Genomic DNA, 13649 nt, shown 5'->3' with positions numbered 1-13649 from the left:
TGTACCATCAGTAAGATTTTACTTTTAAATGAAATCAATAGAAAATTGTATTAAATACTTACAACTGACTTTTAAAAACCAGGACAGACTCTCCTCCCATACAAATCTAAATTGGGGTGGGAGGGACAGAAATTTTCTGTGCAGAACGCTCAGGTACAGGCGTTTGTTTTGAAGCCAGTTGCCAGATCACGCGTTGACATTAATTCAGCAGACCTAGGAGCAAGATACATTCTAATTTACAGCATGCACTTATGTACTGCTTTCTAATGGGTGTTTTTCTCTGGATTCTAAGAGGAAGGTAGCAGATACAACCAATTCCTGTCCTCCATTCTAAACCACTTTGCCTGCACGATGGGAATGACTGGATCACTCCACCGGCTGCTCAAGAAGCCAACAACTTCCTCCACATAAACAAGGCCCGTCAGAGCCGGAGAGCTGCCAGGCGGTTCTTCATCGGGGCCAGGGCTGACCCAGCCTTCCCAGTTGGAGGGGATTTCAGCGGCTCTCCACAAACAAATAAACAGCAAATACTTACAGGAGACAGCCTTGTAGAACTGATTCCTTAATCAACAGTTAAAGAAGCAAATTGGATTTGCCCTATCACAAAAAAAAAAAATTAATTCCAGATTGTAGTTATTGTCTTAAGTACGAGAAGGTTGTCTTATAGGCTTGGCTGGATAATTTCATTTTAAAAGTATCGCTAAAATTTGAGGTCCCTTGGGATTTGTGGTTTTCTCCATCATTATATAACTGTAAACTTCTGGAGGTTAGAGATTGGATAATTTCTTTCAGCTGGACCTGGCCTCCAGCGCACTTGGACGCTAGGGATGAGCCTCAAGTGGTTGCCAGGAGTCGCCAGCCGGGCTTGGGAACAAGACAGGTCCCCGGCGTGCACATCCAAAGTTTGAGTGTGCGAGACTTTTCCTCATTTATTTTCCTTCAGACATTTTTTTTTTTTTTACCTCTACTATGAATTAAAAGAATTGCTAGGAATTCTTTTCCCAGGCTGCATCTATGCTGGCCAATGAAAACAACACAGAAACAAAGATCCAGTCTCTTTAAGGCTTTTGGGCTTGATCCTTCTGAGCAGTTTTTTTCTGTGCTGAGCTCTCTGGAACCATATGTTCAGCAACGTTATGGAGGGCGCTGGCCTTCGGCGCAGACCCAGCTGCAACCGTAAAATGCTCGGTAAAACCAGTCGCTGTGAGGGTGCAGCGCGTGTGTCCATGGGTAAAATATCTCCCCAGACCTTCCCACCCTATGCGTGATTTCTGAGTTGATTAACATTTCATCTCTAGTGTTATGTTATTATCGCCTTTATGTTTTAATCCATTTTCTACACCGTGGGAAAAGAAAAATATCACCGTTCTAGTAATCAAGTTATTCCTGTAAAATCCTAAATAAAATGAGAATTTTATTAAAGATATTTATCTTATACAACAAGAATAAAATCAATTTGCACAGCCGGTCCGGCATCCAGTTACAATAACATTAAAATATATTGTTTATTTGCGGGTGGGGTCATTTCTCTTTTCAGATTGGTCAATGAGGGGAACACCATAGTGCACTGCCTTCAGAATATTGGCTTGGTGGCTGGACATGCAGGGAACATTTTTATTGTTAATCAATGCCAATCAATTCTGAGCCTTGATGTTAAATAGGGATCAATACTGCTGGGCTGCAGATGAGATCTGATTTCAATTGGTGAGCAAACCTGCAGAAGTTTTTAATCATAAGGTAAATCAAGACCTGGAACATAAGTCAGATGAATTAATACAGGCGGTGTAGGACCTCTCTTGCCACTGATCCAGCAGAAGGAAATTTCTGTCATATTTCATTATCACTCTTAGGGTAGGCTGAAGGCAGCGTTTGGGGAGCATTTTCTTAGTGGAAGCTGGAGCGCCCCTCACACCACACGGTGAATCCTTGCTGCAACTGAGCCTGCTGGTCCACCGAGTATAGTTATACGTATGCCCCATGAATCTCATTTTATGCGATTAAGATCCATAAAAATTCAATAGCTTTTCTTCTGCAATTCACATTTTACCTGGTGAAATATCATAAGAATTTCATTATCTTTGCAGCTGTTGCCTAGGATCAAGCAAAGGTTATTATCCTCTTCGAAAACACTATAGAATATGTACGAAAATGTCAGGAGAACTGGGCATTTAAAGCTTGATTTTTTAAAAGAAAAACACTGTCTGAAGTTTAGAATAAACTGTACTTGACATTTATGTACCATGATGCATTTCTTGGTAAACTGATTTTGCAAGGAAATTCTTTGAATTCGACTCTGTGACCAGATTGTAAAAGGAAAGGGGAAGATGGGCGGGGAGGGGAGGGGAGGGGAGGGGAGGGGAGGGGAGGGGAAGGGAGGGGAGGGGAGGGGAGGGGCAGGGAGGGCTGGGGGCATCTGGAGGCAGAAGGGAGAAAGGAAGCAGAGGGAGGGAGGGGGAGCAATGGCAAAGCACCCCAAAACCAAAGCTCTCCCCACATCAGCCTGTACAGGATTTCCTAACCTTTCAGATAACCATCCCTCGAAGATAACTCGGGAGAACCCTAACCGATTGCGATGGTCTAATCCTATGGATCATTCAGGCCTGTTTAAAACATTTGAAGAAAAATGGCCAGTGCAAAGAAGGTGATTGATCAGAGGGCTCCGTAAATCACACGGATTCCGTACAGTCCTCCGGCCTCCACTGCTAGGGTTCCATCTATGATGATAAATTAGCATTAGATGGAACCTAATGAGTTTACTAAACATTTGGGATTTGTGCTAATAAACTGGCTGGCTGTGAACTAGCAGAAGCAGTGCACAATCCCGGAGCTCTCTCTTATCTCTGTAACATGACAGTTAAACCACGCTTCCAATCTGCGATCAATTCATCATCCGACACCACTGTACATTCTTCACAAAAAGATAATTACTGCTTCCCTGGATCCGAACACTCATATTTCCTTGGAATTGCAGGTATGATAGCAGCCCCTGTCACCACTCCCTTTGAGCCTCACCATACAGCTCTATTTATGATCATTATTTTCGCCTAAACAAGCCTTTTTCCTCAACTTGATAACGAAACCTGCTACGAGGAGAAGGGAACAGTTAAGACATTGTTTCTCTGTGGAGTGCTTTTACGTTTAGTGGAGGCCGCTGACAAATATTTTATTCAGGGCATTCGTAAAAGTTTCCACTCGTTAGAAGATATCGCTACTATTTCCTTCCAAAAAAAAAAAAATCCTGTTCCTGGCTCTGATTTGTTAAACACAGACAGGGAGTAAGAGCAGAGCAAGTAACGTCACAGGGAATAAATCAAAACATGATTAAAAAGACCATAGCCGTTTTAAAATCACATGCCCGCGGATTCCCTGCTTCTCACTGCTGGGCCCTCAGTCCTGGCCTCGCGCGGATCTGCCCTGGCGACTGGTCAACTCTGTTTGACCCCCAGCACACGCAATAAATTACCATAACACACAACTCTGAAACAATGTAAATTAGTTACTGCTCACAGTCTAATAAATGGGAACAAATGTGTTTGGGGCTGGAATGGGGTTCTGGATGCTGTAATTGCTGAAAATAATTAGAATGGGGTCTGAGGAAACATGAGCGGCAGTTACTTGTCATGACAAATGTCCCGAACCCAGTAAATATGCTGCTGACCGCAGGACTCGGAGCAGCCAAATAACATTTTTTCTTAAAGTTAAATGTCTCATAAGCCTTGCTTTATTCACGATCACGTATGAAAGAAGTATTTTTAAAACTCTAAGGCACATCTATGTGTCATAATATTCTGAACCAAGACAAGTTTATTTTTGTTTCTGAGCTTTTTCTTGGATTGTTCTTGGCGTGCCACACTGCAGACGAGGCCATGCGTCCCAGGCAGGAGCTCTGGTGACCAACAGAAGAGGAGAGGATCAGTGCCCCCACATTGTGGGGAGCAGGAAAGGGCAGGGTCTATTTTTGAGCCACACAAAGGTGCACCTCTGGATGGGGAACCTCACCATTTATTAACTTGCATAACTCATTTATTTGTTCAAAGTAATGATCTTTGGGGAAAGGGCTGTTATATTTAGAACCTGCTTGTCAAATTTAATAAATGATAGTGACCGCCAGCCTTCCCCCTCTGCAAGCACTTTCCCAGGTCCTTCCACCTTTCCCTAGGGCCTCGCTGGCCGGGGACCTGGCAGCCCATGTCTCGGTAACTGATGGCGGCTGCCCAGTGGCTGGATCGGGCCGATGACCTCGGACAGTGGGGACCAGCAGCACGTCCAATCCAATCCCCCGCTTGTTTCCTGACCCAATCTTCCTCGTGTCAGGGGACGAGCCGCTTCATTGAGAAAATGGAAACGGACAGGGAGCTCCCTTTGGCAGCGTTCCCAATAACCAAATATCAAGGAAGAGGGGCCGCTGGGGGACCACCCCATCCCGGCACACTGATCTGATTTACAAACCTTTCCTAATGGGAAACAAATGCTGTGGGTGTGAATTCATACTTAACCATAAAAACCCTTGCATTACTCTGTCTCGTATTAAATACCACATATAACTCTCAGCAGGTTTTATGTTGTGTTTTACTGTCAGCAATGGCTAAAGCTGGCCTAACATTTTGTTTGGCAATTAGGAAAATTTGTAGTTTAATTTATTAAACCAAAAAAGCCAACAACTACACTGAATGCTGAATTCATTCTGTTTTTATGCCACAGTGCAGTATATTTGCCTTCCCAATAACTTAATCATTTTCCTTTTATGGCCTATGCTATTTAAATATTCCAAAATAGTATTATTGAGGAAATAAACTCCTTATAATAAGTGAAATTGAGCCATGCCACTTAAATTCTGAATATAAAGTTAAAATGTTCTCATTTCTTTCTTTGCAAAGGAACCAAATGCTTTGAAAAAAAAAAAGAAGAGCAGGACGGGCAAACTTCTGAAAGCCTGGTGAACCCCAATGACGACATCCAAACACCGAAACATGACCTGCTACCTTGACAAGCTCAGGAGTGAAGCGTTTCACTCCTAAAACACCATGACACTGAAAGGAAGGAAGCAGAGTGCCCAGAAACCTTAAAGAAGAAAAAAAAAAAAACATTACATTCAAAGAGAGTATTATCGGTGAGCTAAAAAGTCACAAGAAGACATGGAGGAAACTTAAATGCCTACTGCTCAGTGAAAGAAGCCAGTCTGGGCCAGGCACGGTGGCTCACGTCTGTAATCACGTCTAGCACTTTGGGAGGCCGAGGCAGGTGGATCACCTGAGGTCAGGAGTTCGAGACCAGCCTGACCAACATGGTGAAACCCTGTCTCTACGAAAAATACAAGAAATTAGCCAGGTGTGGAGGTGCATGCCTGTAATCCCAGCTACTTGGGAAACTGAGGCAGAAGAATCACTTGAACCTGGAAGGAGGAGGTTGCAGTGAGCCAAGATTGCACCATTGCACTCCAGCCTGGGCAACAAGAGCAAAAACTCTGTCTCAAAAAAAAAAAAAAAAGGAAGAAGCAGCAGCAGCAGCAGCAGCTAGCCTGGAAAGACTACATAATGTATGCTACCAACTCTACAACATTCTGAAAAAGCAAAACTAGAGACACAGTAAAAGGATCCAGGGGTGCCAGGGGTTCAGGAAAGGGGGAGGGGTGGCTAGGTGGAGCACATGTGAAACTATTCTGCACGGCACTGCCATGGCAGGTACATGCCACGATGCGTTTGCCAAAACCCATCAGATGTGCCACACCAAGAGTGAACCCAATGTCAGCTGCAGACTTTGGTTCATATTCGTGTGTCAGCATTGGCTCAGGTGTAGTGAAAATACCACACCAAAGCAAGACGTTAACACTGGGGGAAACTGGGGGGTGGGTGGAGGTGGGGGGATACAGGAACTCAGTACTCTCTGCTTATTTTTCTGTAAACCTAACACTGCTCTAAAAAAAGTCTATTCACTGTTTTTAAAGCGTTATGAGAACACATTTAAATCTGCATCAGATGCAGAGGAAGACAAGGCCAGGTTAGGGGTGCCTGTTGCTGGTGTGGCTTCAATGTCCCTGCTTCATGCCCTGCCCCCCAGGCTGTTTGCATCTCCCAGTCCTTCCTCCTGACTATGGGATGTCATTCTGCAGAGCCAGACGTGTGGTTCTTGACAATGACAACTTGGAAAGGACACCTGCATTAATCTGTCAGAAGAGCATTTAGGCCCCTGCCAGCCATATCCCCTGGTGCTGAAGTTCTTAGAAAACTTAAGGGGCACTCGTGCAGTGGTTCATGCCTGTAATCCCAGCACTTTGGGAGGCCAAGGCGGGAGGATCACCTGAGGTCGGGAGTTCAAGACCAGCCTGACCAACATGGAGAAACCCTGTCTCTACTAAAAAAATACGAAATTAGCTGGGCGTGGTGGCACATGCCTGTAATCCCAGCTACGCAGTAGGCTGAGGCAGGAGAATCACTTGAACCCGGGAAGCAGAGGTTGCGGTGAGCCGAGATTGTGCCATTGTACTCCAGCTTGGGGCAACAAGAGCAAAACTCCGTCTCAAAAACACACACAGAAAGGAAAAGAAAAGGAGAAAAGAAAAAAAAAGAAAAGAGAAAAAGAAAACTTAGGGGGCACTCAGGGAGGAGCCCCTCCCCAAACCAGTGAGCAGCATCCCGGGCTCCAATGCCAAGAAGACTAAGCCGGCTTTCCTGGGTGTTACATCAAATAGAAGGGACACTCCCCCATGGGGCCTAAATGACCCTGTTCCAAGTGATGGGACTCGTGGGGGAACGTGACCTTTGATGCAGGCCCCATCACTGCCCAGAGTTGGGGTGACCCTGCTAGGGATCCCCACATGCATGCCTGGGGAAGGCGCACGCTGCCTGCCCATGCCCATAATCAAATCCCGGGCTTGTACTACACATATGTCACCCTCGGATGGCCCCAGCCCAGGCACAGGCCTCCAGACCTGTTTCTCAGCAGCTCCCTAACATCCAGATTGGCCATCTCTGTGCAAGCTTTCTGATTCAATGAAAACTTACAGAAAGCGGGATGGGGTGCAGTTCCTTACCAAACCATTGTGGAAACCTGAACTCAGCTGGCAGGCCTCAATGGTCAAGGTTGGTCTTTCTCCCTTTGTAAATTCATCATCACAAGGGCAAATGCTTTTAGGGCCTTAAACACTGCCAAAGTTTTGTTTCCTTCTATGCTTTAACATGGCACCCTGCCCCCAACTGCTTTCTGCTGAGAGGGACAGAGGAAAATATAGGCAGGAGGGAGGAGGGAGGAGGGAGGAGGGAGGGGAGGGGGAGGAGGCAGGGGCCGCGGCTGGAGCTGCCTGTCTGGGCAAATGCACGGCCTCCTCTCCAGATGTGCAGGCAGCTCCGTCTTCCAGCAGAGACACGCTGGAGCCGACTCCTTCCGTTCGCGGGGCCTGGGTTCCATGTCCTACAACAACACAACCGCGAGCCCCTTCCTTTCCGCACATGTTAAACTCATTTCCTAGTGAATTACTGGGAAGGCGCAGCCGCTGCCCCCACCACTGTTTGCAGAGGATGCGCCCCATCCACTCGGGCACCACAGCCCTGCATGAATTTTGAGTATTTTCTAGCTGAGCAACTTCCAGCGAAGGAATTGGAGAGGGATCGTTTTCATTTGTGTTTTTAAAGGGAAGGGGAAATGAGTGATTCAAAAACAACTAAAATAAGAGTTTCCCTATACCCCTCCCTGCAGTGCTCTCTATCGAATTGTTGGCAAATTTATAGCATTTACTCTTTTGACAGGTATGTCTGACCTTTTTCTGAATACATCGTTTTGGAAACAGTTTTCTCAAGCTTCTACAATCTAATGAACGCTGGTTACCCCAAAGTCTAAGAAGCTTATAAAATTCAACAAGAACAACAACAAAAAACCCTTAACCCATAAAATTCCTGCACTAATTTTTCTAAATGATAGCCATATTTTTATTTTAAAGCATGAATAATGCCAGCATAATGTCTCATTATATAGAGTTTAGACCACAAACATTTTTGGGAGATTTGCTATTAAGATAAACAAACAAGAGGAGCTTGTGTTCTGGCAAAGCTGACAGAGGGAATGGTTTTCATTTTCTCCAAGTGTAGGCTGCAGAAGCTTTGCCAACTGCAGGTTAAGCTCCTTGAGTTTTCACTTCCTGTACCCCCACTTGTCAATCACTTCCTGTCTGCAACGACAATTTCCATCATTAGAGCTTGGAATTTTTATCTTCTTCAACGTGTCTCCCTTTGCCACTGTTACTGTGAATTCTGATAAATTATTCACCATCTTTAAAAAGTAACCAACAATTAGAGCATCACAGTGAGGCCACCTATGCCTAGCAAAGATCACCATCCTCCTGGTCTATCTCCTAAAGGCTTTGACAAGGCCAGCTTCTCCTGCTTTCTTCGGCATCACAAGAAGGCCTCTGGCCAGCCCCAATTATCTTCTGGTGCACAGAGTAATTATTTGCTTCCTGTAAGCATGCGTAACAGAACCTCGAGTTTGGACGGCTTTCCATAAAGTAATCCAATTCACCCATGCCATCCTAACACAATTACAGGCACTGCAATATCTTCGCTCCTCACCTGATAAGGCTGCTGCAGCGGCGCAGGATGGTTTGCGTCAACATGCCTCCCAGAGTATAGCTTCTGACAGCCCTGCTTCCAGCCCTTGCCTCCACCCCTGCACGTTCATACCCGGCTGCATGCTGCTGCAGGGCCTGGGGAAGGCAACACCATGAGGTTTTCACCCTTGTACAAGCAGACGGGAATCCGAGTTGGTTGAGAGTGATGCGGAAGTCATTGTGGGTGTGTGGCTTGTTTTCAAACCCAGCCCTCGACTGGCCTGGTGGTCGAGTCCTTACCCAGGTCAAGCAGCCATAAATCTCACAGGCCTCCTCGGCCTAGGCCAGAGATGCAGGCCTGGGCCTGGTGGTGGCCCCGACCCACCGCGGCAGGCGACCACGCGCGCTGTGACACACAGCAGAGGCTAACTGTGCAGCTGGCGTGGTGCACACCCGCATCTCAAGCTTATGGGCAGAGCAAACCTACAAAGTGGGCACTGTTCCTGGCGCCTCCCTCTTTAAATGAAAGCATGCCATTGTGCCTCCATAATGCAGCTCTTCCTTTTCTGTTTATTTTCAGAAGTTTGGGGGGAAAAATTGAAAGGATGAATGAATGCAGTGAACTTTTTGCCTCTCCCTACTGGCGCTGCCAGGGAATAAAACAGCCATTCACACCTGAGCCCGGTGAAGCCAAATGGTGCCGGTGCCAGCCAGAATCAGATTCTTTGTAGCCACATCCATTCATCCAAAAGGTGTTTTAATATTGCCAAATTTCTAGCCAATTCTTTCCCTTCACTGAAGGCCCAATGTATTAAAACAGACTCTGAACCAAAGAGCATCTCCAACGCACAGCCTCCGCCAAGAAAGGATCCGCGGGACCCCAAGGCCTATCCAATGATAATTATATTCACATCTTCAAGAAAACTGAGAAGGAAAAATTAGCACCAAACTATACTGTTTTCATTGCATTATGCAGATGAAATGACAAGTTGTCATTTAAGAAGTTAATAAACAGTCTCCGTTTTGCAGGTTATCCAAATGCTAGTGAATAGAAAACCTTGGATCCCTAAATGATGTGTAATTAATATTATTTTTAAAATCCTCCTTGACAGGCCGGGGCTTAGCCAAAATGTAAATGACATTAAAGAAGACAATGAATTTAATTTTATTTAATGTCCCTTTTTGCAGATCCTCATTTACATAGCATTTTTAACAAAAGCGTTGACCTTATAAATGCTGGCATTTGTACAGCTTCAGCAGAGTTGGATTTAATCACGCTCGTGCAAAGCCATGAGGGAGGAAGCTTTAAGTTCTCTGCTTGGAGATGGAGTAGGAATAAAAACATTGGGACTGGTCAAATGTTTATCCTCCCCGCTTCTGAAAACAACCTGACAAGAAGATGTAAAGGGCTAGGGAATAACCCGGTGCTGTTTGTAAGGCTTGGTAATAATCATACATAATCGTTTGGAAATATAGCTAATAAAAAATATAATGAGTGTTCAGCAAAATCGGCATTAGGCCCAAATTACATGATATTAATACTTGAACAGGTGCAGAAAGGCGCTTTAAATGAGGTAAATGAATAAAATGTCCCAGAGCACAACTGTGTGTGCTGACAAAAAGTCAATCCCATGAATAATTCAGTGAGCAGGACTGCCAGCAAAGGTCGGCTCTCTTTGACCTTTGTGACAGGAAGTGAAAGGAAACACTGTTGACTAAAAAAAAAAAAAAAAGAAGAAGAAGAAGAAAGAAAGAAAAGAAAGAAAAAAGAAAGACAGAAAAAAAAATCTCCAATCGTTGGGCTACCGTTCCACAGTCACTTTAAAGGTGTAAACTTAAAACGCATATATGAATCAAAGTACGGCTGTGCAGGGTGGGGGGGTGCAGAGCTGAAATGGGGGTAGTCAGGTCATCTGACTAAAGACAATGTGAAATCACAGACAATGGAAGGTTAAGCAAATAATATTTCCCTACGACACAACGTCAATTACGCATAAAAATCTGAGGTCAGCTGAAAAGTATTTTCAGAGCCCACAGGGTTGAAATTTTATAACAGCTGTTAAATATGACAAAACTTCATCCTCCCCCCCAACCCCCACCAAAACTAAAGCAATTCCAAACTCTGTATGAAAGAAAATGGGATAAACAGATGTCTGGCTTCCAGACAGGAAAGTAGGACAGACTTGGAATGATAAGTCTCCCAACTCTATAGACTAATGCCAGATTGATTGGGGAGGGGGCACCGCCTGCCGCAGAGATGCCAGCGAGTGGGACGCCGGAGACAGTGCCATCTGGAACCGCCCTGCCGAGCCCACTCCCAGCGCTGCGTGGAGCCCCTGCATGTGCCCGGCCTGCCTGGGCAGCCACAGCCCCTGCTCCCACCACCCCTACAGTTGGCCTCCCCACTTTGCAACAGTTGGACCTCGCACCTTCCATCCACCGAGGCGAAGCAAGGAGGAGGAGAAAAAGAGTATGCACCTTCCTGGGCATTTCCAGAGCTCCTTGGGAAACAGACCGGGATGGCATGAGCAAGTGATGGGAGCCAGAGTGTGGTGTTGGCTCAGCAGCTACACTGACATCCTGGAATCATTTGCAGCCCTTGGAATGCACGGGTGAAACAGGAGAGATTTATCTGTTCATAGTTGGGATATGTGGACAATGGGTGTTCCTAATGAAGACCATCTGCTTTTGTGTTTTCCCAGAAAACATTATTCCACGAGGAAAATGATACTCCAGTCCTTTTCAGCAATACCATTAAAAATCATGCATGTGTGTGTGTGTGCACACGTGTATATATATATATATATATATACATGTATGTATAGAAGGTGTGCATGTGTGTTTGTGTGTGTGCACTCTTCCTTTACTTGCATTTGGTTCTCTGCAGGTCACACAATTTATCATAGATACTTTTTTCCTGTAGTATCTCTTTATTGACCACGCTTTTTACTTTACAATGTCATGTTTCTTCCTTGCTCCATAAGTTGTTATATCATTTTAAATACACTGCATATAGTTATAACCATGGTGCTATTAAAAAATTGTTTCTCTAGCAATGTTTTATGAGAAAGAAAACAGTTAACATAAGTGAAACCTTTGCAGTGCATGAAAAGGTTTTGTAATGGGAAACAGTCTCACTCCCCCCCCCCTTTTTTTTTCTCTGAAGGGTCTTCATGCCATTCATAAGTATTTAATGCTTCTGAAAGATAACTGAACTAAATTGTGTAATTAATTGATTTAAGGCATCAGAGTCTATAGAATGTGATTACCCTGCCAGAGCGAGGAGCTTACTTCTCTGCTCTCATAACACAGAAAAGCAGTCTCAACGTGCCGGAAGAGGCTCGGTGTGGGTTGGAACAAATGTGGGCCCATTGATCTCAATTCAGGTTGGAATTATTGGTTTATATCCTCAGGACAAATATGCCTTATCTGGTCAGAACCTGCTAAATGTATCCAAAGGCCACAAGCAGCCGGCAAAGCACGTTGTATATAATTCTTTTTTAAGCCAACTAACCAAATGAGACACTGCTGATGGGGACCTGGAAACTGACTCCCCAGTCTGGTGGGACATTTTATGCTGCAATACTCAAGAGAAAACACAGGCTAGAAACTCAACATAAGCAACTAATTTTCAGAGGCAACATACACCCCACAGAAATGATTATCATTATGAAACTGAAACGCGTCTCAGTTGCAAAAGACGGTATCGGTCTAAAGAGATTGCCCTCCTACAGGTATTCTTCTTTCTCTGATTAATCTAACTTGCCCTAGTGAACACTAAATTCTTCATTTTTTTCACGTAGAAATATGCCTTAAGCTGGAGACAGTGCCAATACTGCAATCATTTCACAGGGATTTACAACAGACAACACAATGCTAATAGTACTTTGCCATTCTAAGTGCCAGCTTTCTTAAGAATGCTAAAAATGTACATTGTATTTGTCAATTCATAAAACTATCCTTACCTTAAAATCCCTAAAACAGACGGTGATTAAAATTTCTATAAAATTGTCATATCTTTGAATTTAGAAGCAGAGCAGATTTTTCATCAATAATTAAGACCTCCAAAGCATTTATGCCAGGCGTAAATGGAGCTTCAATCCTCCTTATTCAAATAAACATGGTAAACCCATTAACCAAATGTTTTTACATTTTTTCCCCTCCTCTCATGCTTCTAGATTATCAAATAATCACACACTTCTCTTAGGTTATAGAAATATGAGTAATCTTAGCACATATTTTAATTAACCAAATGTAAGACAACATTCAGATAAGAATTAAGGAATATACTTCTGCATATCTGGGGAAAATATTTCCCACCATATGATAAAAGCTGAGTATTAAATGTTATTCAGTGTCAATAGTCAATAAAGGATTGAATGTTGCACAAATCCAAAGTGATTTTGAAGGGAAAACACAGCATCCAAAATGTTAGCCAAATCAACATGGCTACTTCATCATTGTGGCATGCTAGAAGTCTCACACTTTATAAACAAGTCCTCTTTTAAAATTTAAAGTATCACTCAAAAGATGAAACACTTTGACAATCCTTCATTTAAAGCCAACATGCACTGCCTTTTCAAGCAACTGATACTCAGACAAGACTCCAATCGTTCAAACACTTCTAGCCAATCAAGAAAATAAAATAAATTCAGTTACAAGACAATAATCTAAGGCTATATGATTTCCATAGCCACAACACTAAAGAAAGATATAATTATATTGATTTTCATAGTTCAAGTTCTATAAAGTGTTGAACTTGTTCTCAATTGCCTGAGTGACGGCCACAACTGGTCAACCCTATTTGATTACTAATAAGAGAGCTGTCCCTTCTGTCAGATACTGAACATTCTCCACTAAGCAAACAGCTATTCCAGCTAGTTAAACATTAGCATTGCTCTCCACTGGTGGCGCATATTTCTTTAGGCTTAAGTCATGGAGTTTTCCGGGTTTAATTTTTCAGACACTGGACAGCAAAGTTCATGATCAAAAGATAACTTTGTAATGAAAGCTGCGGAAATTCAACCCCTCTTCAAAACCGTCTAAACCTCTGCTTCGCAAAACTGGTGTCATATGTACACGTCTAACATTTATTCAATTTGGGTACCAA

The 13649-nt window shown here is 43.9% G+C and overlaps 1 protein-coding gene across 7 annotated transcripts in view; it reads right to left on the bottom strand.

Annotated features, from left to right (window-relative positions):
- Positions 1-13649, bottom strand: part of EBF3 (EBF transcription factor 3) — a 128178-nt gene that overhangs the window by 106618 nt on the left and 7911 nt on the right. The gene's annotated exons all lie outside the window — the stretch shown is intronic.

The sequence above is a fragment of the Nomascus leucogenys genome, chromosome 3, assembly GCF_006542625.1.
Source record: "Nomascus leucogenys isolate Asia chromosome 3, Asia_NLE_v1, whole genome shotgun sequence".
NCBI classification, from domain to species: domain Eukaryota; kingdom Metazoa; phylum Chordata; class Mammalia; order Primates; family Hylobatidae; genus Nomascus; species Nomascus leucogenys.
The sequence above is the reverse complement of the archived record's forward strand: the minus strand, read 5'-3'. Positions and strand labels throughout refer to the sequence as shown.